Source organism: Polistes dominula, unplaced genomic scaffold (assembly GCF_049000335.1).
Source record: "Polistes dominula isolate Pdom_NZ unplaced genomic scaffold, Pdom_raw_medaka contig_16, whole genome shotgun sequence".
In the NCBI taxonomy this organism is placed as follows: Eukaryota; Metazoa; Arthropoda; class Insecta; order Hymenoptera; family Vespidae; genus Polistes; species Polistes dominula.
This window is the reverse complement of record NW_028301040.1, coordinates 1,382,333-1,407,471: the sequence shown is the minus strand read 5'-3', so window position 1 is coordinate 1,407,471 and position 25,139 is coordinate 1,382,333. Positions and strand designations below refer to the sequence as shown.

The window sequence follows — 25,139 nt, the reverse complement described above, 5'->3', positions numbered from 1 at the left end:
AGATCGTAACTCACGGAGACCCGAGTTTAAAATATCTCAATTAAAACTTCTTTTTTTAAATATATTTTTAAATAATTTTTATATCAAAATATAAATTTGGTTTAAAAAAAAAAACAAACAAACAAACGATAATTATTGATCAATATTCCTAAATCATTTAAATGATATGGCCTTTATTTTACATATAAAAAAAAAACACACACATAAAGTAAAATATGATTTTAACATTAGGGATTGTTTGAGACAATTACTAAATAAATCATCAGTTAAAATTCCAAATTATTATTACGTAAGTTAAACAATGCGACGTTATTATGATAATCTTTGCAAATCTATTGGCAGAATAGTAAGAACTTTGAAAAATGTCCGTTTGAACGAAAATCTCTGTCAGAAAAAAAGTTAACGTTGTTGACAAGAAGAGTTGAGGAAAACGTTGACGAGGTTTATTAAGCCTCCAATTCTCCAAGCACGAAATTCCGAGGCTGAAAATTTAGTTGGCGTTAAGTACTAAGGTAAAAGTGTGCATGTATTTCTTCACGCCTGGCATGCCAGTCGGCGCAATTCCTAGTTTGCAAGCATGGCAAAACGAATACGTACGTCCATACACGAGTAATGTGGAAAGAGCATGAGTGTAGTTGGTAGGGGAGAGAAAATACTCTATCTCTCCCTCTCTACGTTGATGTCTCCGGACGATTCAGAGTTTCCCTCGTTGTCATAAATACTCTAATTTCTTTAGCGTCCTCTCTTTCTATCTCTCCTTTCATTCTCCCCCAGGTTTTCTTATTTTTCTCTTCGAAAGGAGACCAATGTGCTGCTAGTTGACTACACAATTGGTTCCTTTTATAAAATACCATACAATGAACTCTAACGAGGTAGTGTACCATTTTTCGTGATTCCCTCTCAAGCCTAGGATATAAACATTTTTGTTTTCTTTTTAATACATTTAATATTTCATCATTTCTTTTACACGACAATCTCATTTGTAGTTGGACGAATGTATTTGTATTTATAATATGTTATCGTGTTGAGGAAAAGAGTAATGGCATATCGTTATGCGTTTATATATTCACAATAAGCAATTCAAAAACGTCGTCATCGTTAATTTATATTAACTTGACATTTAATTAAAAATCTTTGTATGTAATATTCCTTTCAATCAAGTACCACCAACTTGTTATCGATTTAAAAAATACGACAGGGTTATATATATATATTCTATCAACAATATACTATTATTAATTATCATTCACGAATCTAAACTACAAAAAGGCGAAATTTTCAATTCATTTATAAATTTGCATTTCTCTCGGGCGATAATTTTTGTCGTTGTTGTTTAAATAAAAGCTCGTGAGAGCAACCAGCATATAGGCGGGACGCGTGCTAGCATCGTAAAAACAACAATAAACGCAAATAATTGCATTCTCTCCGTTGGGTGGGTGAACGTGAGCGGACGGTAAAGTTTATCGAAAGAATGGTCGAGCTCTGGTAAAAGATCCAATAGGGTGGGGATAGACAAGGATGGAAAAGATAAAGGTATAAAGTGAAAAAAGAGAAAGAAAAAGAGATGAAGGAAGAAGGGGAAAAAGAAAAAAAGGAAAAAGAAGAAAAATAAGAAGAAGAAAAAGCATTATAACGCTTCGAACTATTCCGGCCATCGATCACGTGGCCGTTCTCGGGACAGTCCATTGATTTCACGATGTTGATTATGCGGTGCCGTAGATGGCTTTAAATTTCACGCTTCGCTAGCCGAGGCTCGTGGGTTCTGAGATAAGGTTACCTACCCCAGTGGTGGTACATTGTAGAAAGGAAGAAGGAAGGAAAGCAGTACCCAAGAAGGAACCTTAAGCTAGTATTGAGTACATGAGGTTTAGCGGTTTCCCATCCCTCCTCCCTGTCTCACTTTATCTCTCGATGAACAAGAAATTCCGTTTTCTCGTTGGTCCGTGAATATTAGCCCTTGCTATTTGTGTCGTTGTCAGTAGCAGAAGCATTCACGTTAATCGTTAAACCCCCCGGTGGCACCAGATTATTATAACACCCACGTGGCAATATCCATCGCGGTCACCGCGATCGCGTTGTTAAAATGTTGTCGACGTTGGCAAAACTTTCCAATAAATGTAGTTAAGCGCGCATACCTAAACTAAAACGCAACGATACTGCGTATCATAACCTATCTATATATACATATATGTATATATAACCTACCTACTGTTCCTCGTTTTTGTTTTTTCTTTTTTTTGTTTTTCATCCACCCTTGCGATAGACGATGGTGGAGCTCTACGGGATTGGTTAACGGGAATCCGGAAGAGAGGAGGGGAGGGGAGGAAAGGGAAGGGAATGCAGGAAAAATGAATAAAAGCAGGAACGGGCCCGGTGTTCTGGCGCTACTCGCGAGTTTATCCTCCACGATTCCCAGGAGTGACATCGCAATCGATACCTACGCCAACCAGCAGCGTGGCTTTTTTAGTCCACCAACTCGACTGACTCTAAACCTTCCCCATCCCCCTTCCATCCCTCTTTCTATCTTTCTCTTTCTCATTCCAGACTGACTTCGTATCATGAAGCTACCTACGCTTTTACAATTTTCTCTTTTACCCGGTACCTGCCTGCCTGCCTTCCTGCCTTCCTGCCTGCCAACCATTGTCTCTTGAAACCTACGTTACGTACGATCGAATACGAGAAAATCGCACTGTGTATTAACGTTGATCGTAACGGGACGTTGTTGCTTTTTATTTTATTATTTTCTCACATCGAAAGTCGCAACATTATTTCCTAGGATTGTACTGGTAATACGAGAAAAATAAAAGATAGATGAAATAATCCCACATAACGTTTAAACTAAAGCGCGTATTATTTGAATGATAAAAAAAGAAATAAATGGCGAATGATAATCGAGACGAAATCTAAACAATTCAAATGTAATATATATTATTCAGCAACCATTCGCAAATACTAAAGCCATAAACAGGTATACGGGATAAATGCACACATTTGAATATACGAACGTCTAACATTCTATAAACGTCATTTTAACAATACAGTACAGACAATACCTTTCATTGCTCTAAGTAGACAACCCTAACGTCACATGGAGAAACAGAGATAGATAGAGAGAGAGAGAGAGAGAGAGAGAGAGAGAGATGCATAAAGTCTATCGTTTGTGAATTATTCCGACGTAGCGTAAGATTATAAGCTCCGCTCAGTCGTGGTAGAATGACGGTCTACGTAATATTCGAAGCTTTTGTCCGTATGATTCATGATGGAAAACAAAGAGAGCAAGAGAAATAGATATAACATGAAGGAATAAATAGTAACTATTTTGCATTATTATTATGATCAGTTATCTTATTGTGATACACCGAAAAGAAAAAAACTTTGGTAGCATGTAAAGCAAACATTTGTTATGGATAGTAACCACGTCTGACGAATATTATGATCTTCTTTCTTTCCGGTTTTCTTATTCCCATTTTCATTCCTTTTTCTTTCTACCACGTAGTCCTTGACGGCTGACTTAGAGATTCAAGAGAAGGAACTCGGTTAAGAAAGATCATAAAAGAGAAAAGAAAGTGAGGACGAGGGGTAGAAACCTGGCGTCTAAATTTCCGGTCTCATGGACACATCTCACGCAGAAAGTTTGGATTTAACAGGCGAGCTACTACTACTACTACTACTAGTACTACTACTACTACTACCTCTTCATTCTCCTTCACGAAATTCGAACAAAGTAACTAGATTTTCGAAATGGTTTTGTCCTAACAAGTAGGTACTGACAACGATCCATTGTTTCTCAAGAAACAATGATCTCTTTCTCTTGCTTTCCATTTTCTATCATGCTCACTCTCTTTCTCTTTCTCTCTCTCTCTCTCTCTCTCTCTCTCTCTTTCTGTCTTTCTTCATTTCTATTTCACTCGCAAGCTCATGTATACTCTATCTCTTTCTCCTGAGACTGCAGAGAAAGAGTTAGATCGAGTCTTGCTACGAAATCGACCGTCACCGTTTCTCTTCTCTTCTCTTCACGTGAAATGAACCTGTTACGTTTAAACCACATTCGTAACTATAGTACAAGTGGTATATATATATATAGCAAATTCTCGTTATACGTAGTAGGACAAATGAAGTTCGATGGTCTTACTGATTATTGAGTGAACTTTACCGATGATCCGTAACTTTATCAACGTATCGTGATTGGTCTATCAATTGTAAGTCTCGAAAAGGCTAACTCAATCAAGTAGGATATAGCTCGTAACGTTTAAGAAATAACTGTGCTCTTAATTTTGACGTGACATCTACGAATTAACGGAAATTTGACTAACTATGAAGAAAAAATAAAAAGAAGAAGAATAAAAAAGAAAAAATTACAAAAAAAAAATGTATGGGGGAGTTTCAACTTGGTAAAATAAACTCTTCAAAATCTGCAGACAGTTTAATTAAATCTTTCCTTCGTGCAAGTCTTCACTTCGTTCAGAATGCACGAAAAACTAATTAGCCTCGCGAACCGGAATACCGTGAAAACGGATGTACAAACGTTATACTACTAGTAGATGCAACGGGCGTATTTGTCGATGTGCTAGCTGGAAGGTCATTTCTATACAATTTAACTATAACTCGCGAGTAAAAGTTAAGGGTGAGCTTGAGAATACTACTAGAAGAGAGAAACTGAGTACAAAAGGGAGAGTACAAATGGTGAGAAAGTAGGATGTGTTTCCTCTTCCCTCGTACTTTGGTTAGTTCATATTATAAACTAGAAATTTAGCGCTACCTAGGGATCAACCATTCTCGAGAAACGGACCACTTCCTAGCAACGGCCCTAATAACAGCATTAGATACATCGTAAGACCCTAATCTGAGGAGGGCTAGGAGTTTTAGAAACTTGCATAATTCTCATCTGATGTCTTGCTTCAGTATATCATTTCCAAAGTGAAACAATGAGAGAGAGAGAGAGAGAGAGAAAGAGACTGCATGATTGTGTTCAACTAATACTATCATTCTACCTCGTAAAAGTTCAAAATTTATTATTATTTTTCTTACGAATTTCTCGTCGTTTATCACTGAAAACTTATTTTACACTTTTTACTTAATCAAGTATATTTTTTTACGAATGAAATAATATTCTCAATTTGTTTTGTTCTTTTTTTTTTTTCTTTTTTCTTTTTTGAGCAATTACCCTTGAACAAAAACTAGTTTTGACATCGGGTGTCGTTTGAAATCAAAGCACTTTTAAAATAGTAACGTAACTTTGGCATCTTAACCAATAATAAAAGTTCAGGCTGTTGGTAATTACTTTATCGATAGATAAGATAGGATAGCCAGCGATTTATCTCAATTTCTTTCTTTATATCCCCGAGGTAGGTACGTCTTCCCTCTCCTTTCCCTTTCCCCTTCACCTCTGCCAGTTACTTCTTTCGAGCTGTCTTGGGAGTTTAGGTATTTATAAAGATGTTATAAGAAGAAGACACGAGTTCGAGTCTAGTGATCGTCTACGATAATTATCACCTTGGAAAAAAAAATGGATTGTAAAAAGTTGAATTAAAAAAAAAAAGTAATTCCACATTTGACAAATTGTTAATTAACGATTGATATTAATAAGGAAAAATTATTTTTAACGTATCGTCAATTAGATTTACGTTCAATAAAAAAGAAATGTCTGATCATCGAAGTAAATTTTGTTAACGAAGTTACGATATAGTTCGATGAACTTTAAAAGAAAATGCACGATGGTATTGCATAAAAGTCGATAGAAGCCTATTTTGAGTTTTACGAAGTGACAGGAGGTGGATGATACGAAAGCATGAAAATACGAAGAAGAAAGTATCGGTTATTACCTCAGATTGGCTAGAAACTCTCCACTCGATGTCCTCCCTGTCTTGGTTGGACGGTGTAATAACTTATCAGATCAATTACAGTTATTACTTTATTCCGGCTCGACGCTTTGGAACTTTATACCGTGCTGACTGAGCTCGTTATTCTTGCAATTTTGCGGCACGAGCGAAAAGCGTCGGTGCGTACAACCGAGACTTGCTTTACCTTACCGAGATTGGTTAAAAAAAAAAAAATAAAAAGAAATTCCAAGAAAAAGTAACTATCCTCGAGAATTAAAAAAAAGGAAAGATAAGTAGATGAAAAAAATATATATTAAGTTTAGCAAAGAATTCGATGTTTTTCAAATAAAAAAAAAAAACAATATCGAAGAATAACGTATGCACATGATTACTTTATAATTGATTATTAAATTTGTTTAATAAGTATCGAATTAATTGCTATATTTAATGAATAAATATTTCTTTGAACTTATATCTATAAAAAAAAAAAGTATCAAATTAACTTACAATTAAACACCTGTTAATTCATTTGCATCCAAGTTTGAGTGTTACATTCTCGTGGATTGTTCCGCTCTCGAATGTAAATGGATTAAAAAGAAAGAAGTATGAAAAATCCGAGGAATTTGTCAAAATGATTAAACTGTAAATAAAAATTGTGACGATCATTATTTAATCATAAAATATTTTTCTGTGTTTTCATTAAAATGAAGATAATTACTTGACAAAAATGATCTACTGTTTGATCACTTTAGGATTATCTTTGGTCAACAATTGCATTGATGCAACACTAACCTTCCTAACTTCCAACTTTTTCTATTACTTGCTATTATTTATTCGATGGAAGGAAAAAACAAAGTTGTTTTTATGATCCTAAAATTACAAGGATTACATTTAAAGGAATGAAATGTTTATACTGTGTATACTTAATTTTCATTTATACAAATATATCTGCAGACCTTGACGAATATGTTTCACAGAGATGCAAGTAAAAGCATTTTAGATCCACGTTTTCTATATTCGGAATGTTTTAAACTCATTTAAACTCGAAGCTAACGTAGATCAACAGAGTCGGTATACACGTTAATTGCAAAGTTTCTAATTAGCTTTGAGCCGTCAAAATCCATGCGACCGTGTACTGAATTTCGAAGGCAATCTCTTGAAGAATGCAACAACGAATAGGTACCACGTTTTGTTCCTGCGAATTCAATGTTACAAGACTTTCCTAAAGTCCAATTGATTTTATTCGCTGTATCTTTTTTTCGTCTTCTAATTCAAACTGAAATAATCAGTCTGATAATTAGTACTAGAAAATGATATTACCGTCAACGAGTGATTACACAATTACAAGAAATATATGTAATAAAATATTTTGTAAAAAAGATTGAACAAACGTAAAATCTAAAAAGACAGAATAAATATTCGTATAAATTTTATTCATGCTTATCCGTTAACTCTTGTCACTAGTTGACACATGATGCGACATTCAGAAAAATCTTTCTATTGCTAGAACATATATGTATAACAAGTCACATATCAACTTCTACTATAAATATAAAACAAAATTGATTTTTGTTTGTAATATAAAGTTTCAAATTTTTAATATAAAGAAACCTTTTTTTTTGGTTTTAAAATTAATCAGCTTTCAAACTAATATTAATTTTATTGCAAGGCAACATTTTATTTTGAACAAAATATTATCTTAAACCACTCTGGTTCTCGATAAAATCAATATAAACAGAATATTATTTTTTTTTGTATGCTAATTTCAATTAGTCATGTATATAATTTATATATATATATATATGAGAAGGATAATATATTCGTTTGTCACACACAAAGTACGATTAAACGTGACCCTGACGCAACCCTGGCTTAAGATCGTTTAATTTGCTAACTGATGCATTTAATTCGACAGTAATCTGTGGTTAAACGTGACTCAGACATGGAGGGAAATCCTTTGGTAATCGGAGTCAAATCAATAAACGGTAAATTGTTATTGGATCGAAGAGGTGTTGAAGTAACGTTACATGAGCATAACGTAAAAAGTAAACGAGCCAAAATGCTACTCCTGGGGTAAGTCGAGATGAGCTTAATCTCAAAGATGTCTGGCACGATTCCCGGAATAGAGGTTTATTGCATCGTAAGATAGTGATACGGTTTGCGTGACTAGAAGCTAACCTCCATCCCGTATATATACTCTTCCTTTTGAAATGAGTTTTCGTAGGATCGACACTCACAAATTTGACACCGTTATTAAAGTTGATATTAAATTATTATATTATTGTATTTTAGGTAAATGCAAAAGATTATTCAAATATTCAAATGTATTATGATAGATCTTAAGTTGTACGTTTAAAAAATATATTTATTTATTTTATTCAAAGATATATAAGAATATAATATAAATGAATAATAAACGTCAATTATATTTTTGTTCGTATTAAATAAAATATGACCATCATATGTATGACTCACTCGTTGGTCCTCTTGCAGATTTGCGGATGTTGCAATTACGTCTTAATACAATAATGGCTTTTTAAGAGAGCACAATATGCCACGGCACCGTAATGTATCGTCTTCATAATAATTCTTGGTCAATTTCAAGCGTACACTTGTGTTGAAAGAAATCCTTACGTTGGTTCAACGATCTCGCAAACTTTCCTCCCGAGTCCTTTGTCTTAAATATTATTATGAATTAGCGAAGCGTTTCTTCGTTAATAAAACTTGACTCAAAGCGTTTAGTATACCCAGTGGACAAAGAGGGAAAGAGTGAGAGAGAGAGAAAGTTGTTTAAGTGAATAGTTCCAGATCACGCTCAATGGATCCTATCCAGAAGCCTCTTGAGAATAGTCTTGAGAATAGACCACCATATGGTACTTGGATATCAACGGTAAAATAAGCATCGCTGATTTATATACTTTCCGTGAAAAATCTTGGAAACGAAACGAAACGAAACGATTTCTTTTACGACACTAGAATATACAACTTTTATTTCGATTTTCCATTTAAATCCAGATATAACATTTACATTGAATATTCCCTTTTTCTTCTTATTTCCGTTTTCCATTTTCAAAGATAGAAATACGTATTACCATTTGTAGATTTACGATTTCGTTGTTACGTTTAGTGTGGAAACTATTTGGATGACCATATATCTCTATCGGCCGAAGCAATGTCGCTTTACAGATCCGGATGATGCCGAGAACGAGGGTGCTACTATGGATTACGGCTAACCAGGAGGGATAGGGAGTAAAGAGAAAGGGTTGCTCGAGGGTAGGAGAACGAACATTCTGCTGGTGCACGGTGTCAGATTTAGCATACAATCCGGCATTATCGGGCATGGTCAGGCAGTAATTAATGATTGTTCGTGGCCGAGCGGTAATCGGTCATCGATGGTCGCTCATAATCAGGTTGCTACCCGTGCGACGTGCTACATCGTCGTATCTTCGTCATATTTAAGATTTATGGAATCTTTGACAACACCTGCTATTCAATATCATTGAAAATTATATATTATCATCCGTCATACGATTTTCTTTTTATTATTAATAATAATTAACAATTTTATCATACTTTTTTATTTTGTAATAAAATCTTACACATTTTTCGTGTTTATAAAAAGATTTACAAATGTTTAATAAGGATTTTCTTTTTCGTATATTGTAGAGTTTTCAAAGAAAGAAAAGTAACGTCAAAGAAGGTTCATCTGGATTTGAGCATTCAGAAGTAAAATCTGTTTCTTCGATAGTATTCGCATTTTAATCCAGATTCGAAGCTATCCTTTTTTCTATCTCTATCTTTGTTCTCTCTTTTACTCTCTCACTCAGTGAATGTCTTTTTCCTATTGCTTAGAAACTTAAGACAGAAAAAGAAGACACGGTACACGATAGTGTAGTAGCATCTCAGCAACATTGGCGGCGAAGCCGCGTAGAAGCTATTACCCCCGGTGAAAACTTACTTTTCTCGAGGAAATTACTTTCACGAAGTATCTTATTTCGACGGAAGCGCGAAAGGATCTGAGCAACGCCGCAGTTTTCGGATGAACGACGGGTGTTCTCGTCAAAAAGCGAACACCTCATTTTATATACCTCGTGAGATAGAAATTGTTGAAAATTTATATATATATATATATAATATTATGAACCCCGTTATCCACTTTATACTAAACTGTCTCAATTATTATTTTTATAATATCAATGAAACATCACCTTATATAGATAATTAACAAAATTCTAACACGATTTTAAATCTAGAAATACATTAAATCATAAATGAAATAAAAAAAAAAAAAAAAAAACATTGAAATATAATCAAAATTATTGACAATCTCATAAGATTACAATAACAAATATTAATAAGTTATATTTATTAAAGGATTTAAAAATATACAATTATAAAATAAAACGCGTAAAACTTTTCGAGGTTATTCAAGTTTTTTTTTTTTTACTTTAAAAGAGTTAACAAGAGATAGATTTGAACAAGTACGATTGTTGATCTTTACCAGATATATATATATATATATTTTTTTTTTGAAAGCTTATCAAAGAATCGTAGTAGTAGAAAGAGAAGAAGTTGAAGAGGAAGAAGAAGAAGAAGAAGCTTAAAAACTATACCGACAGGTAAAAAGTTCTTGTTGAACAAGTTGGTTAAAGCAAGTCGTGTACTACGTTCGTACAATATCGACCGAACGAACGAACGACGACGAGCAGCCAACTTGGTGAGAAGCTAAGACGTTGCTGCCGACAACAGAAAAGGCAAGAGTAAGCGAAAAGGGAAGACAGAGAGTCACTTAGTGAGAAGAGAGCAAAGGGAGAGATAGAAAGAGAGAGAGAGAGAGATAGGCGCGTGTCTTGAGATAGCAAAGAGACAAGAACAGGGCCACTTCCGTGAAGTCGTGCCACGCGACATCCTATCTCTTCTTTCTCTTTATCTCTTTTTCTTTCTCTATTTTCCTTCTTTTTTCCTTTTTTTTCTCCCTCTTTTTCGTTCAGAGGTAGAAAGCGCGTTTCTTTTTTCGGTTCGCTTTAGCTCGCGTTAATTCGTTCTCCCTCTCTCTCTCTCTCTCTTTCGTCTTCACACGCGAACTGTGTTTTTCCTTTTTATCTTTCCTCTTAACTTCAAGACGTACGAACTTTGACACAAACACACACACATACACAACAAACGGATACGCGAAAAAACACATACACGTGTTTACTTGTCGACACAAAGTTTTATTATTTCTATTTCAAACTTTTATTTGTCCCCCTCCTCCCTTCCTCCCTCTCTCCGTCGTTTCCACCCCCTCCCTAGATAGAGATAAAAGTAAATTTAGCTTTGAAGCAATCCACGTTTGATGGAATACGGACTATCCAATAATCCGATGCCTTTGTCGGACAACTCTGACTGTCTTTCTGCTATTCCTTTTATTTTTTTATTTTTTTCTTTATCATCCCCTATCCCCCGTTTTTTTTCTCGTTTTTTTTTTTTTCGACGAAATTGAATCTTTCATGCGTTAAAGTGATGATACGATACGTATTCCTACGTAGATATTAAATAACATTAAGAACATATATCACGAGAGAGACCATTAGATTGCGTCTATACTATTAAATTGATAAAAGAATATTACTGAAAAAGAAATTCCTATTATATTAATACTATACTATATATATATATATATCATTTTACTTTTCGTTCATACTTTTTGTTCTCGAATTTCCTTTGTGTCTCGTTTTATAGCAAACCCTGTCGCGTGACACGAAACTCGAGAAAACGATCTATCCAGTCAAGTCTCATCCTTCTTGTTTCTCTCTCACACTCTTTCTCTCTCTCTTTCTCTCTCTTGTCTTGTCTTCCACAACGTTTCCACCCTTTCAGCTCGCAACTACTGCGTCGTTTTTCCTCAAGCATCTCGTGCGGTCGCACCTTGGACTCGACGTTAAATCACTGGGCTGCTGGTAATCTTTATAGCTCGACGTGTAAGAGGGCAAATGACCTCTCGTCCGTTCTACCTATTTCAACATTCTTACTCCTCTCTCTCTCTCTCTCTCCTCCTCCTCTCTTCCTTTCTTTCTTTCTTTCTTTCAGATGGAAATAAATAGGAAAACGTGAGAGTGAGAGAGAAAGAAACGTTGAAAAGATGGAATAGAAGGTGGTGGGCGAAGTCAGCCGAAGGGAAACGTCAGCCAACAACGCTGGAAATAAAGCATTTCTGTGTGGGTAAAGGGGGGACGATGAGGTAGGGTAGGATATGGAAAGGTAAGGGGAGGAGTGGGTATAATTTTCGCTCCTTCTGCACCCGTATTTCGTAGAAACAATGCACCCTGGGAACCGCAATCCTGGGTGCAACCGACCCAGAAAACACGACTGGGATTGTTGTACCACGATAGCTTGCTTGCTTGCTTGCTTGCTTGCCGTCGTTCCCCCCACCTCAACAATCCTCTTTCTCCCCGTTATTCGTCCATTCGACCGACCAACCGACAATTTCTATGTCCTTTCTATGTCTGTCTATAGTCTGGACTGTCTGTCTACCTATCTTTCTATCTTTGTATGTACCATCCAACTACTATGTATACTTTCAACGTGTCTGCCTATGATTACGGTACTGCAAATCCCGCAGGGTGTAAAAGAAGAAGCCTGTGGAGATGACTCCAGGGGAGAGGGGGGGCGGTAGGAGAGTTTGGGAAAATTATTCAGACGTCTGTGACTATTTACTCTATCTAAATTTCTACCGTTCTTTCGACAATGAAATATCTTTCAATTTAATTTATTATTGTTGTTTTATACTAAGCTTTATAACATTTCGGTATTATACGATAATTCGGATGATATTCAATATTACGATGAATTTGACGAATTTACACATTTTTATTATAACTTTATTAGTTATAAAATCTTTCAGATTTTCGAATTGTATCTTTCATTTCTTTTTTTTTTTTTTTTTTTTTATAAGTCGTATCTAATTTATTGGATGTGCAAAAAAATCGTTTCGCTCTTCGCTTTAGCTTTGTATAATCTGAAGGGTATAGGGAGGTTGGATAGGATGAAAAGTAACGCAACGAAAAACGAAACGCATTTCCGCGTTTTCCTACTACTAGTAGCAGTAGTAGTAGTAGTAGTAGCAGTAGCAGTAGCAGTATGTGCTTTAGACGCGTTCAAAGGGTCGACATTTATTGCTTCCGCCTTACGTTTCTACATTGCCTTTAAGTAAATTGACAAGCCTGTCTAGCCTTGGAAATGCATACTACACCTGCACGCGCGTACCCGTAGTCACGGTATTCTTTAACAACGTCTCTCTTTCTCTCATCCCCTTTCTACTCCTTCACCCCTCCATTTTCTCTCCTATCGACTATTTACCTTCGTTGAATTTTTTTTCCTTTTGGTTTTCTTGTTTTTTTTTTATTTTTTTATTTTTATTTTTTTTTTATACATATCCCTGGCGTACGTATTGAGGATCAGACAGGGCTTTGTCGAACGTGAAACTCATTCTCGATGCGTAACGGCTTAAATAAATAACAGCAGTCTGACTAACGGAGAGTAGCAAATTCAGATAGTAGAACGTCTTGTTGATTGTTATGTCGCTTGCCATGTCGGATGAAACGTTACGGAATTGAGGAAAATTTCATTGGTACACTACAACAAGGTAGGAAAATCAATATTTGCCAGCTTATTTTTACCCCATGAATATTTATATATAATATATATATATATATATATATATATATGTATAGGAGAATGTAATAAACTACAATCCATTCGTCTTGAGATTCCTTTAAATTAGTCATTCCTTTCTCCTGCCATCGTAATATCTTACAATAATAATAAAAATAATAATAATAAAAATAATAATAATAATAATAATAATAATGGACTTAAAAGAATAATATCCAATAACTTAAAATTGATTTTTTTAATTTTCAACGGTGATATTCCATTAGTATCGATTTTCTATTAATCGTTTAATTCATCAAGATTTTTCAAACTTTATTAAATATTTCTTTTTGTTTTTTTTTTTATTATTTTGTTTATCCTATTTATTATAAATCGGGACAGACCAGCTAGGCGTAGTCCCTTCCGCGTTATTCTATATACCCGTACTAAATCAATAAGTTTTTGTTTTTTTTCATTTTTATCAATACCTTTCGCTTTTATTTTCTTTTATATACGTTTTCGCAATTCGATTGTCCTCTTCCTTATCCCCGGCCGTCCATTTTTCATAACCTTCGGCTGATTTCAATATATCCACACTCTCTTTCATTCCTTTTTATTTTCCATTCTATTCTATTTGTTTAAGTTACTTACAAAAATAACCAAACACAAAACGCGAACGCTTTTCACGTTTCGCAGGTTACCTAGTAGTTTCAGGATTTAAAAGACGAAATGACGGTTATGACAAACAACCGAGTAATTTTCTAAGGACGAAACGAAGGGTATAGGGTAGAAAGGTATGTAGGAAAGATGAATACAGCAGCAACCATTGCACTTGTTAGAAGAACCGCTTTTTCGGTATGCTAATGTCGCAATGGTGGGAGTTATGTTAGTGGTGGTGGTGGTGGTGCTGGTGGTGGTTCTGGTGGTGGTTCTGGTTTTGGTGGTAATGGTTGGGGGCATCGAATTTGCAACAAAAGGCAATTTCCACGGACTTCCAGTAGCTTTTGTCTTACGCTCGGATAGATATGCCTTTATGCTGAGGCGTATATAATACCTCTCTTTCTCCTTTCTTTATTCCCACTCCAATTGCCAAAGTTCCAGTTCCCACCAGTTCCCAGCTTTAGACCGTACTACCCCTAACCATTCCTCCCCCCCCTCCTCCCTTTACCCCCTAACTCACTCACTCACTTACTATGCAACCACTTTCTATTCTTGTTTTCTCACCGAAAGACGCGGACAAATTTCCAAGCTGGGATATATAACTTGCGGAAAAAGCGTATACTTACGTATACAAAAAAGAAATAGGATAAGGAGAGTGAAAAATAGAAAGAGAGAGAGAGAGAGAAAGAAAGGAGAAAAAAAAAAGACCATGTCAGGCAGACGAGCGTGGGTTGTGTTTTATTGTCGTTTGCATAGAATAAATATATGCGGAATCCCCTTACTCGGAGAGTCATCTGCTTAACCATAAAAACGATAAATAATCTTTATTGGCTGATCGATCGGTGCCAAGATGTACCACATAATTCATATGGAATCGTGATCACGCAAATGTTACAGATAATTTTTAGTAGTCAACAAAATGTAATCTGTATATGTTTGTTTCTATATCTTTTTATTTTTTTATTTTTTTGTCTTTTCTTTCATATACTCTTTTCATTCATTTTCTCTTTCTCTTTGTATTATTCATCTTTTGATTTTAATGTAGACAACGTTATAAATTATTTGTAAGTTTTCATTGAGGGTGATTATTCAAACGAGAAAATTATGTCGAACGAACCTTCTCATTTCATACGACTAATTGGAAAGCCATAGGAGTAACAATAGAATTTCATATTACAAATTTACGATTGTTAAATCTACAAATCTAATTAAACGATCGTTTGCTTTCAGGTCAAAAGCCTTCTTTAAGGATAATGTCGCTATAAAATTGGATACGGTTGAAACGGGTTGGCTGTTGGTTGGTAAGTAAATAATCTATGTTAATGGTTTATCTATGGTAATACGTTACATTTTTTTCCCATTAATATTATTATTATTATTATTATCATCATTTTCTCATTGTCTTATATATTATCTCAATTTCGTTCGAACAAAATTGTATCATTTATAAGACAGTCCGCTTTTTTGTTTTTCTTTTTTTGCTTTCTTTTCTCTTCCCCCCCCCCCTCCCTCCTTTTGGAAAATTTGTTTCCTTGTATTATTCCTCATACAAATCTCTCGATTATGCTACGAGTCTCCTCATTCGTCCCTCAACATGTATCATTGAATTAGTTATTTGCTTTAGAGACATCCTTATTTTGATCGTAGTATCTTTCCCTTTCACACATACACACACACACACACACACACAATATATATTTTTCTTGCCTTCGTAATTCTTGCAAAACCAATTCAACGGTACCCTTTTCCACGCATCACTTTTCTTCCATCCATGCTTCGTATTTCAGGAAAAAAGTTATTTTCTCTCTCTCTCTTTCTCTTTCTTTTTCTCTTTCCTTTCTTCCTTCCTTCCTTCCTTCCTTCTGGGTATTTCTCTCGGGCTTTGAAAAAAATCTACCACCCTCGTCACTCTCGACGCTTCTATATGATCGTAGAGGTTGGTTGGTTGGTTGGTTGGTTGGTTGGTTGGTTGGTCGGTCGGTTGGTCGATCGGTGGATAGACGGCCGAATAGAGAACGATAGAATAGCTTAGCATAAAAATCTATAAACGGGAGATGGAAGTGGGTGGTTGGTCGAAAAGGAAAAATCTATCCGTCCATCCGTCGTTTATAGAAAAATCCGTGGAAAAGTTTCCGGTGTCGCGTCGCGTCCATTTTCCCGTAAAAATATACGCGTCCGTCGGCTCGCTTCTTTCGACGTGAACGGGTGCTAAGGGGGATGGGGTGGCAGTGGGGGTGAGATAACATGGTCTCTCGCGAGCGTTCGCGCGCGCGCACATACGTAGCAACTCTCACGAACGTTGGAACATGGTCTTCTCATGAATTTCATAAAGTTTCATCCGTCCTGTACATTGGAAATTTCATGAGAGAAAGAGAAAGAGAGAGAGAGAGAGAGAGTTTCGCGTTAAAATTGGTGCCATTCTCCGTTCGCATAAGCGCCCCATATCCAAACGAAATCACACCCATTACAGCGATCCATCTATGTGTTTACCGTATTTTTGTTGTTGTTGTTATAAATTATGTGCATGTAAATATAATATACGATTATGACGTCATTTACTTGTACTCCTTTTAAGTATTCTCTATTTTTATCTAGTTAGTTCTTTTTCTTGTTTTTATCGTAACTATAAATCTTTGTAAGCTACTTGCATTCTTTCACAATCGAGCTCTTCAACTTTACGCAAAGTACACTCTTGAAAAAATAAAACCGAGATTGTATTCGGATGATCTATTCAATCAACTCACCTGGAGAAGACTCATAATAGAAATTTTGCTCGAAACTAGAATGAAGAGGGCTTCCCTCTCCCTTTCTCTTCTTCTCGTTTTTTCTTTTTATTTTGTTCTACTTTTATTTTCTTCTTTTTCTTCTTTTTCTTTGGATGGAAATAACGTACTGCAAAAATCCCCCATGGGCTAATACTCTGTTCCTTTTCAAATGATCGAAATACTATGGATCATTTCTATTTCTCTTTCAGTATTTTTTTTGTATTTTTTTTTTTTTTTACTTTCCTTCTTCCCTTGAATCATAACCATAACGTGACCCAAAGTAACCCCCTTTAACGTTCTTTCTACCTTTCCTTTAAGATATAGAAAGCATCGTAGGAAGATCCCAATAAAATCAAACGAAGCTGAAACATCGTTGCTTAGCACGATACCTCCTGATTCACAATAACGAGTTCGGTAAAATTGAGCGAGAGACGGGACTTAAAGATCGTTTACGATCATCCTTATCGATTCTATGGGATTAGGTACTTATTTTTGCTTTAGCAATTTATTTAAGAACTCTTTACGGAACTGAGTTACAATATGTTTAGTATTTATCCGTGATGAGAATAGAAATATTTTCTAATCCGTGTTATACGATCTTTATGATCTTATCTATTTTTATTTTCATCTTTTATAATATTCTAAATATTTATTCATTGATACTGTGTACTTTTCAAAAAATATATCTTACAAATTGATTAAAGGATAAAAGAAATTTTCAGTTGTTGGAATTAATTCGAGCACAGAGCATGGTTGAATAATATAATTATTTCGAGGTAGTCGAATAGTATAACGAAATATCAAGTCTCCACGTTGATAACCCTGTAACCTCATAGAAAATTCATACCTTCCCGTTACAACAATAATGACCCGTCAGCCAGAGTCCGCTTACTGAATCATTCATGATGCTGACAGGGGTCAAGTCCGGCAAGTGTTCGTCAGCTGCAGTACGATTACAGTGCATTAGCCTTTCCTTCATCTTCCATTAGATTCTGTATTGCCTCTTGTGATCTTTGAATGATGTTCTCATTTCTTAGAAATTCACCTAACTTCAATAAAATTTATATCAATTTGTGAATAATGAATAATTAATACAAATTGATTTATTTTTGTCAAAAAAAAAATAATAATAATAAGAATTATAATAATACGATGTTGGGAAAAGGGTTAGGAGGACAAGAGAGAAGGGTTGAATTTTATTATTAAACTTTCAATTCGGTCACACTAAAGTTATTCTATTAATAAAGAAAATTTTAATTGGATCCCAAAAAATAAAAGATAAATATAATATATTTTGTAACAGTTCATCGTGTTCTATTATCTACGAAGAAAAAAATGTAAAAATATAATAGTTATAATTTTATAATGAAAATATGACATATTTCGAGGTAGGAAATCCTAATGGAATTTGTTTGGTCGTTACCTTTGATGACGATTTTCTGTGGTGACCGCAAATATAGATATCTTGGGAATACTTGACCGACTTTCCTGATCGGGCCTGTTGAACTTATCCGATCTGACGGATGAATGGATGATCTCTCTTCGACTTGATGTGGTCCGGTCAACCAATAATATCTTGCGAACCCTCTCGGACATGAGGAATCACCCTGAGGGAATCTTTGGAGATAACCGACGAAGTGGAAACGATGAGAGAGAGAGAGAGAGAGAGAGAGAGAGAGAGAGAGGTCAAGGAGTGGATGAATGTAATGAGTTAAAATGAACGTTCTGCACAAAGGAAATATTACGTTTCAGTAATTTCAACTTTTTACATTAACAATTTGTACTTACTTGAAAAAAAAATAAATATAAAAAACATAATATTAATATAATTTTTTTTATAGCAGATAATAATTCGTGAACCGAAAAATTTCGTTTATTAAATCAAACCTCGAGTTGTTTTATAATACAATTTTTGCATTATTTTTGCTAAAAACTATATGAATTATTTTTGCTGAACTGAGATCCGGTCATTAAATTAATTATATTTAATTTTTTTTTTTTTTTTTAATTTAAACAAGATACTCTCTCAACGTCTTGTTCAATGGTATATTAAGAACAATAATTTCGAGAAGAACCAAAAGGTAGATGATCTGAAATTCTTTATGAAATTTTCACTTACGTTCAGTCTCGTTAACGTTACTAACTCTCTCTCTCTTTCTCTTTCTCTCTTACTCTTTGTTCGTTTTCGTATGCTCAGCATGATTACGTCTTCAGATTATACGTACATATTTTATCTAGATCATAAATGATTGATGCATCTACAGACTCGAGATTTGCAGGCGTGTGGGTATCGTTGTAAAGTTTGACGTGTTAAGAAAGGATATAGCAGGAGGCAAAGATGGAAGGATCGTCCCGTAAGGATTTAAGTGTTGAAGGTGCTAAGCTAACTCGTAATCGTCTTATTCCGTGTTAAATCTCTTTTTACCACACCTTTCCACTATCTTGGAGAAATAGAGAAGAAGATGTTATACACACACATACATACACTATGTATATATATAGTATTGTATAATATAACGAAAATACCGGCATGAGAATATGAGATGCAAGAACTATTGTTTCGTAGCTTTACTACTACGCTTCGTTTTCATGATTATGAGCTGTCAGTTTTAAGCGGCTTAAAATTCACACATTAAAAGCTATTTTAGTATCTTCGAGTCGACCACTAGCTTCTAACTCAACAACCAATTTTCCAAAGCCCTCCTCCTCCTCCCTACCCCACCACTTGTGAAAAGAATCGTTTATACTTCATGAGATATCGCGTAGTTAAAAATAATCAGGTACTAGTCGTATTTCGAGTAATATCTTGAAATATTAAATTGTCATGATCGAAATTAGGTCGATTGTCAAAGTTTTACACAAAATCGAAATGTAGTAATTACGAAAACGGGATTAAACTTGTTATGTTTCTACTTCGAATAGAAAATATATGTGAGTATACGTGTTTCATTTTGCGATGTGACATGTTGGGTTATTGACTAACGGAGAATCGTGATCAAATCGGAGCAAACCTTAGCAACCTTGATAATTTCGTATTCAGAGCACAATTGAAAACCGCAGCCCCATCGACGAGGGGATATGAATTCATTCGGATCGAAGAAGTCAAGGAGGATTCCAAATCGCCGATGGCAGGATTAAGTTTCCACATAACCCAAAATTGCAACGCAGCTTTCACTGTGCTACACAGTTAGCACGATGTTTGCTTGAGCCTATTATAGAGGCTCGTTTACCACAATTGTGACGACGATCCTTTTAGAATGATATTCGCCTCAGGGGAACAATCCTAATCTCGTCGAACGACATTCTGATTGATTACAAAGGACAATCCTGGAATTATCATCATTAAATTATCTACAATGATTTTCTTGTTAAATTGTAACATTGAAAAATACATTTTCATTATATTATTATTTTTATATTGAAAGTATTACATGTGATATAGATATTAATAAAAAAAATTGATTAAAGTGACGTTTACAATATGTTTGTATCGCTTCAATAACAACAAGCATGCATTTGAATATCTACAACGTACCCGACTGCTGAACTAAATCACTTCACTTGGATAAGCAATCAATTTTGGTTGAACGCTGATTCAAATCCCTTCTGTATTGGGAATGCTTGAATTAAACGTGCCTACCACCTGCTGATCGTCACTTGGCACTTAACCATACAAGACAGGACTGTTATCATTTGAACAAAAACATATTTTCCAATTCTAGTAGTAAAATTGGAACAAGTTAATCAATATATCGACGTGAACGTCGATTCGTTATGGATTCAAGGGGGGAAGAAAAAACAAGAAAAACAATATGGAGAGAAGAGAGAAAAAGATGAAATCCCTTTTGGAACGTGTATATTAAAAAATAAAATAAAATGAAATAGAATAAAATAAAAACAAGATGGAATCAACAAACGAACACAAAAACAAAAGCAATAATCTGGAATCAAAAAAAAACAAAAAAATACCTATGGAGAGTGATAAGCCGTTTCGATTACGATTCGGCAGCCGGTTTGCTTGTTGTTTGGTCGTTCGCTTTCGTAGATCCGTTAAAGCCTTAAATCCAGAAAATATGTCGTGCCTTGATAGCTACAAAACGGGTTGGGAGTCTCGTTAATAGCGTCGGTCAAAGATTACACAGGGGGATGCTTTTGGCAACATGAGCTTTCGCCACGAAACAATCACCCTCTCGGATAGGTTAGCCCAGATTCTCTAGCAGGAAGCCACTATCTCACCAAGGCCGGTACTTGCCTCGTTGTGGTGAGATAAATTTTACAAATCGCCCGCGGCACGTTGTTATAACGTGCCGCGTTTTGCCACGTTATATAGATTCAAGCAAGGCAGCGTCTATGAAACGATACATACAGGTTGTAAGCTAACCTGCTTCAACTAGTATAGGTAGGTACATCTATTTCTTTCTTTCTCTTTCGTACTTGCTTTTACACAAATTCCAAGCAATGTTGATCCTGAATACGTATCTACGAAATTCTAGGATACATGGGTTACTATTATCCATCCACGTTGAGATCCTTCATAATGGTTGTTAGCATACAACTTCCGATTTGCTTATACCAGTTAACGTGCTTTCAAGGATTATTCTATCTTTGCTCATCAATTTTGCATCAAGTATTGTATTATAGATATCGCGTACTAGTAGTTTCGTTAGAAATTTTTAGACAATTCTTGTTAATGGGGCTAGAATTTATTTAATTGAGGAGAAAAAAAATATGAAAAATTTCTACTTAGAAGACAAAAAGAAATCTAGTGTTAAGTTTCAAGCATTCGCTATACGATTAACGACAGACAGGTTACCAAATCATCAGACAAGATTCGCTCAGGGCTCGAGGCTTGTTAGTCTAATTACTTGTAAGTGGAGTTGAGGCCCGTAACGAAGCAGCATGCTGCTCCAAAAGTTCTCACCGAGTAAACACCAGCCCGCCCGCAACTCTATTTGCAAGTCTTCTTTTTTATTTTTTTTCTTCCTTTCTTTTTCTTTTTTCTTTTACCTTTTCTTTGCCTTACGATCTTCCTCGTGAAACCGGCAATGTAGATACTACTACTATTACTACTACAACTACTTCTACTACTACTGCTTACTTCTCTTCTAACTTCTAAGCACCAACTAGCAGCAGACTCGTCTTTCTTAGATAAGTTTTCATAAAGAGTTATTTTTGTATTTTTTGTTCAACTATGAGCTGAATGAATATATCTTTATAAAGTTTCGGCTAAATTCTATCGTACTAGTATCAAAAGAAGCGAAACCTTTATTCCATCATATCTTCTTTCTATCTGTTTTCATTGTTTTTTCTTTTTTTATCTTTCATTTCGTTTCTTTATTTCTCGTAGTTTTAATTAATATCGAATATTTCGTTTATATCGTTTCATGGTAGAAAATAATGCCGACAATATTTGGTTAATCAACTAGTAGAAAAATCATACGCTCCGTTGAAATATTTTACTTATGGTTTGATTTGAAATATACGTATTACGGTCTGCTAAACTTGAAAAGTAAAATAAACTAGGAAATGTGATGAATGAAGAAATATTATATAAATACATTATTAATGTTTTTCTGAAGAGCAGTATAATAGTCGCATAACGTTTGCCAAGCATTTCATTTCGTCCCTTTCTTCCTCTATCTGTCTCTCTCTCTCTCTCTCTCTCTCTCTCTCTCTCTTTATTATTTTTTTCTTTTTTTTTTTTAAATTTGCCCAAATTACATCGTACCTCCTTTCAAAATCACCGAACCGTGGCTCGTATGATTACACACATACAGTGGAATGTTTTTCAATCAAATTTATATCAATTTAAAAGTTTAATAAAACTCTCATAAATTTCTTCGTATAGTAATTGAAAAATATTGTATGATTAAGTAATTAAGCATAAAATGTTGAATTTCATATGAAAAGTCATTGAAACAATCGAACGTTTGATAATTAATTATCCAGTAGCAAGAAAAATATTGAACATTTTAAATTGACAATGAGAATACGAATACCCATTTGATTCATCATAGGTATGTTAAATTTAATATGTAAAATAGAGTAGGAAGTGACGGATGAAGAAAGATTATATAAATACATTTCTAATGTTTTTCTCTAGGCAGTATAATAGCCATGTAACGCTTGCAGAGAGCTTCATTTTGTCTTTTTCTCCCTTTCTCTGTTTCTCTCTCTCTCTCTCTCTCTCTCGTTCTTTTTCTTTCTCTTTTTTATTTTAGGTTTTCCAAGCTACATCGTATCTCGTATAAAAATCACCGAAGCGTGCTCGTTTGGTTGTCTCCGTACAGTGGTACGTTAAGAAGAATGATGCTCGTCGTTACCGCGACTCGTAACACGATTACGTTGGATGCGAGAGAGCGTTGGTATATACTACTACTGTTGGTGCATTCCTTACGTTATTTGCTTCTAGCGAATCCACACGAATAGTATAGGACCATTCGCTTTCCTCCGTCCTGAAAGAATTACCACCCGGCGTTATATGTCTCGTTTTTACTGTCGCACTGAATTCTTACCAAGCGTAAACAACTTCCTGTGAATTAACGAAGAACTTCACTTTTCGCAACATTCATGAAATCAATCGGATTTATTTATCACTAAATCGACGTTTTTACGTTTATATCAATCGGAATTTGAATCAATCGTTCAAAATCTGATTATTTTATCAACAATACTGGATAAATTTGTTTTCTCTTGCTTGCTTGTTTGCTTATCGTTATCACTTATTATACGAATTCATAGAAATGTTGATCGATTGAGTAATCAAAAATTTCATTAGAAACAGATCAGTTAACAATTTATACTGAATTAGTAACATTGTCGAAGTAATATGTAATACATTCTGAGAAATAATTATTCAAACGTCTATGTCAAAAAGCATGCGAGTTTGAAAGGTACCGCCTATCTCAAAAAGGTCGGAGCAACGATACCGTGCAATTATTCTTGCGATTACGGTCAACGTTAGCAAATAACCCTCTTTGTACCCCTTCCCTGTCAGGTTACAGAGGTTAGAGTTAAATTCGTGTTCTGTTGGAAGCTAGATTCATCAAGGTACTTTCAAACAAACGCAACACGCCCCAAACGTTTCGCGGTTGACTCGTAAGAAAGGTGTAAAAGGTTATTTTCGATAGAAGAATAGTCGTCCTGTTAGAAGCTTATCTCGCTTATGTTAAAGGTTTTTTTTTCCTTTTCTTTTTTTTTTTTCAAAGTATTTTAACAGCGAAACTAATTATGGGGGGGAATAGAGGCACACGCTTATAACTTTTCTTTTGGATTAGCGTGACGGTGTGTTACGTGTCCCCTTCTGGTATCGCTTCTAACACGCGGCAAACCGGGTATGATAACCAACCGACACCCATCCTACTTCTTTCCACTTCGTTCTTTCTACCACTTTCCACGTAGGTACTTTCTAAACTTGAAAATTGAAAACTTGTCGTAATATGGTAGGAAAAAGTATTCTTACCCATTCCTCCTCCTCCTCTCCTCATTCTTGAGCGTGAACAATTTCTCCTGACGAAAACAGCAACTTTGGTTAGTTTTCAGAAAAGAACGTTGAATGTGCATTCGTTGTGGATCGTCAAACTCCTAGACAATATTTGCCTTAAGAATAACGTATTATTGATTTTCTATTGTTCGGTTGGATAGAACGAAACAACGTCAAAGAAAATAGAAAAGCAAATTTGTTTTCCCTAGTTTAACAGAACGGGTTGGTAGCCAAGAACCAATTTAATCGAAGAAAAAAAAAAAAAGAAAAGAAATAAAAAGAGTCAATCTTATTTTTCCAATGCGGCCCGATGGTTAAAACGGCAGATAATTTCTGCAGCTTCAGCCACGCGAGCTTTTAGTAGAATTAACCTAATTACTTTTGAACGTGAAAGCCGTTAAACTGCGACGGGTTCGTGCGAGTAATCCTAATGTTTCGAGAAACGGCGCTGTTAAAATCACTGTTCTGGAATGCGACTGCGTTTCCGCTGAGAACGAAACACCTTCTCTATCCTACCGCCATTCGGCTCAACGTTTCAACAGAGAAAATAGTGGGGGAAGCGTAACCTGAGGCTGGGACTGGGACTGGGGCTGGGGCTGAGGCTGGGGCTGGAGTTGAGGCTGGGGTTCGGGGGTGTGAGAAGAAGAAGAGATGAACATACCCCGCGATTCAATTTATTCCGCTCTCGCATCTCGTGATTAAAAAAGCTCGATTCATCAGGAGTGTCGCGGTCTCAGAACGTAATTGCTTCCCTCGTGAAATCCATTTGCCGTCTAGCAA

General features: G+C 35.2%; 1 protein-coding gene across 2 annotated transcripts in view; it reads left to right on the top strand.

The window, feature by feature from the left end:
- Ddr (discoidin domain-containing receptor 2) overlaps positions 1-25,139 on the top strand; it is a 159,870-nt gene that overhangs the window by 24,424 nt on the left and 110,307 nt on the right. For both annotated transcript variants that reach the window (XM_015322532.2, XM_089174569.1), the window contains one exon: positions 15,342-15,412. The gene's annotated coding sequence lies outside the window, so the exon portion shown is untranslated. The remainder of the gene's footprint in view (positions 1-15,341; positions 15,413-25,139) is intronic.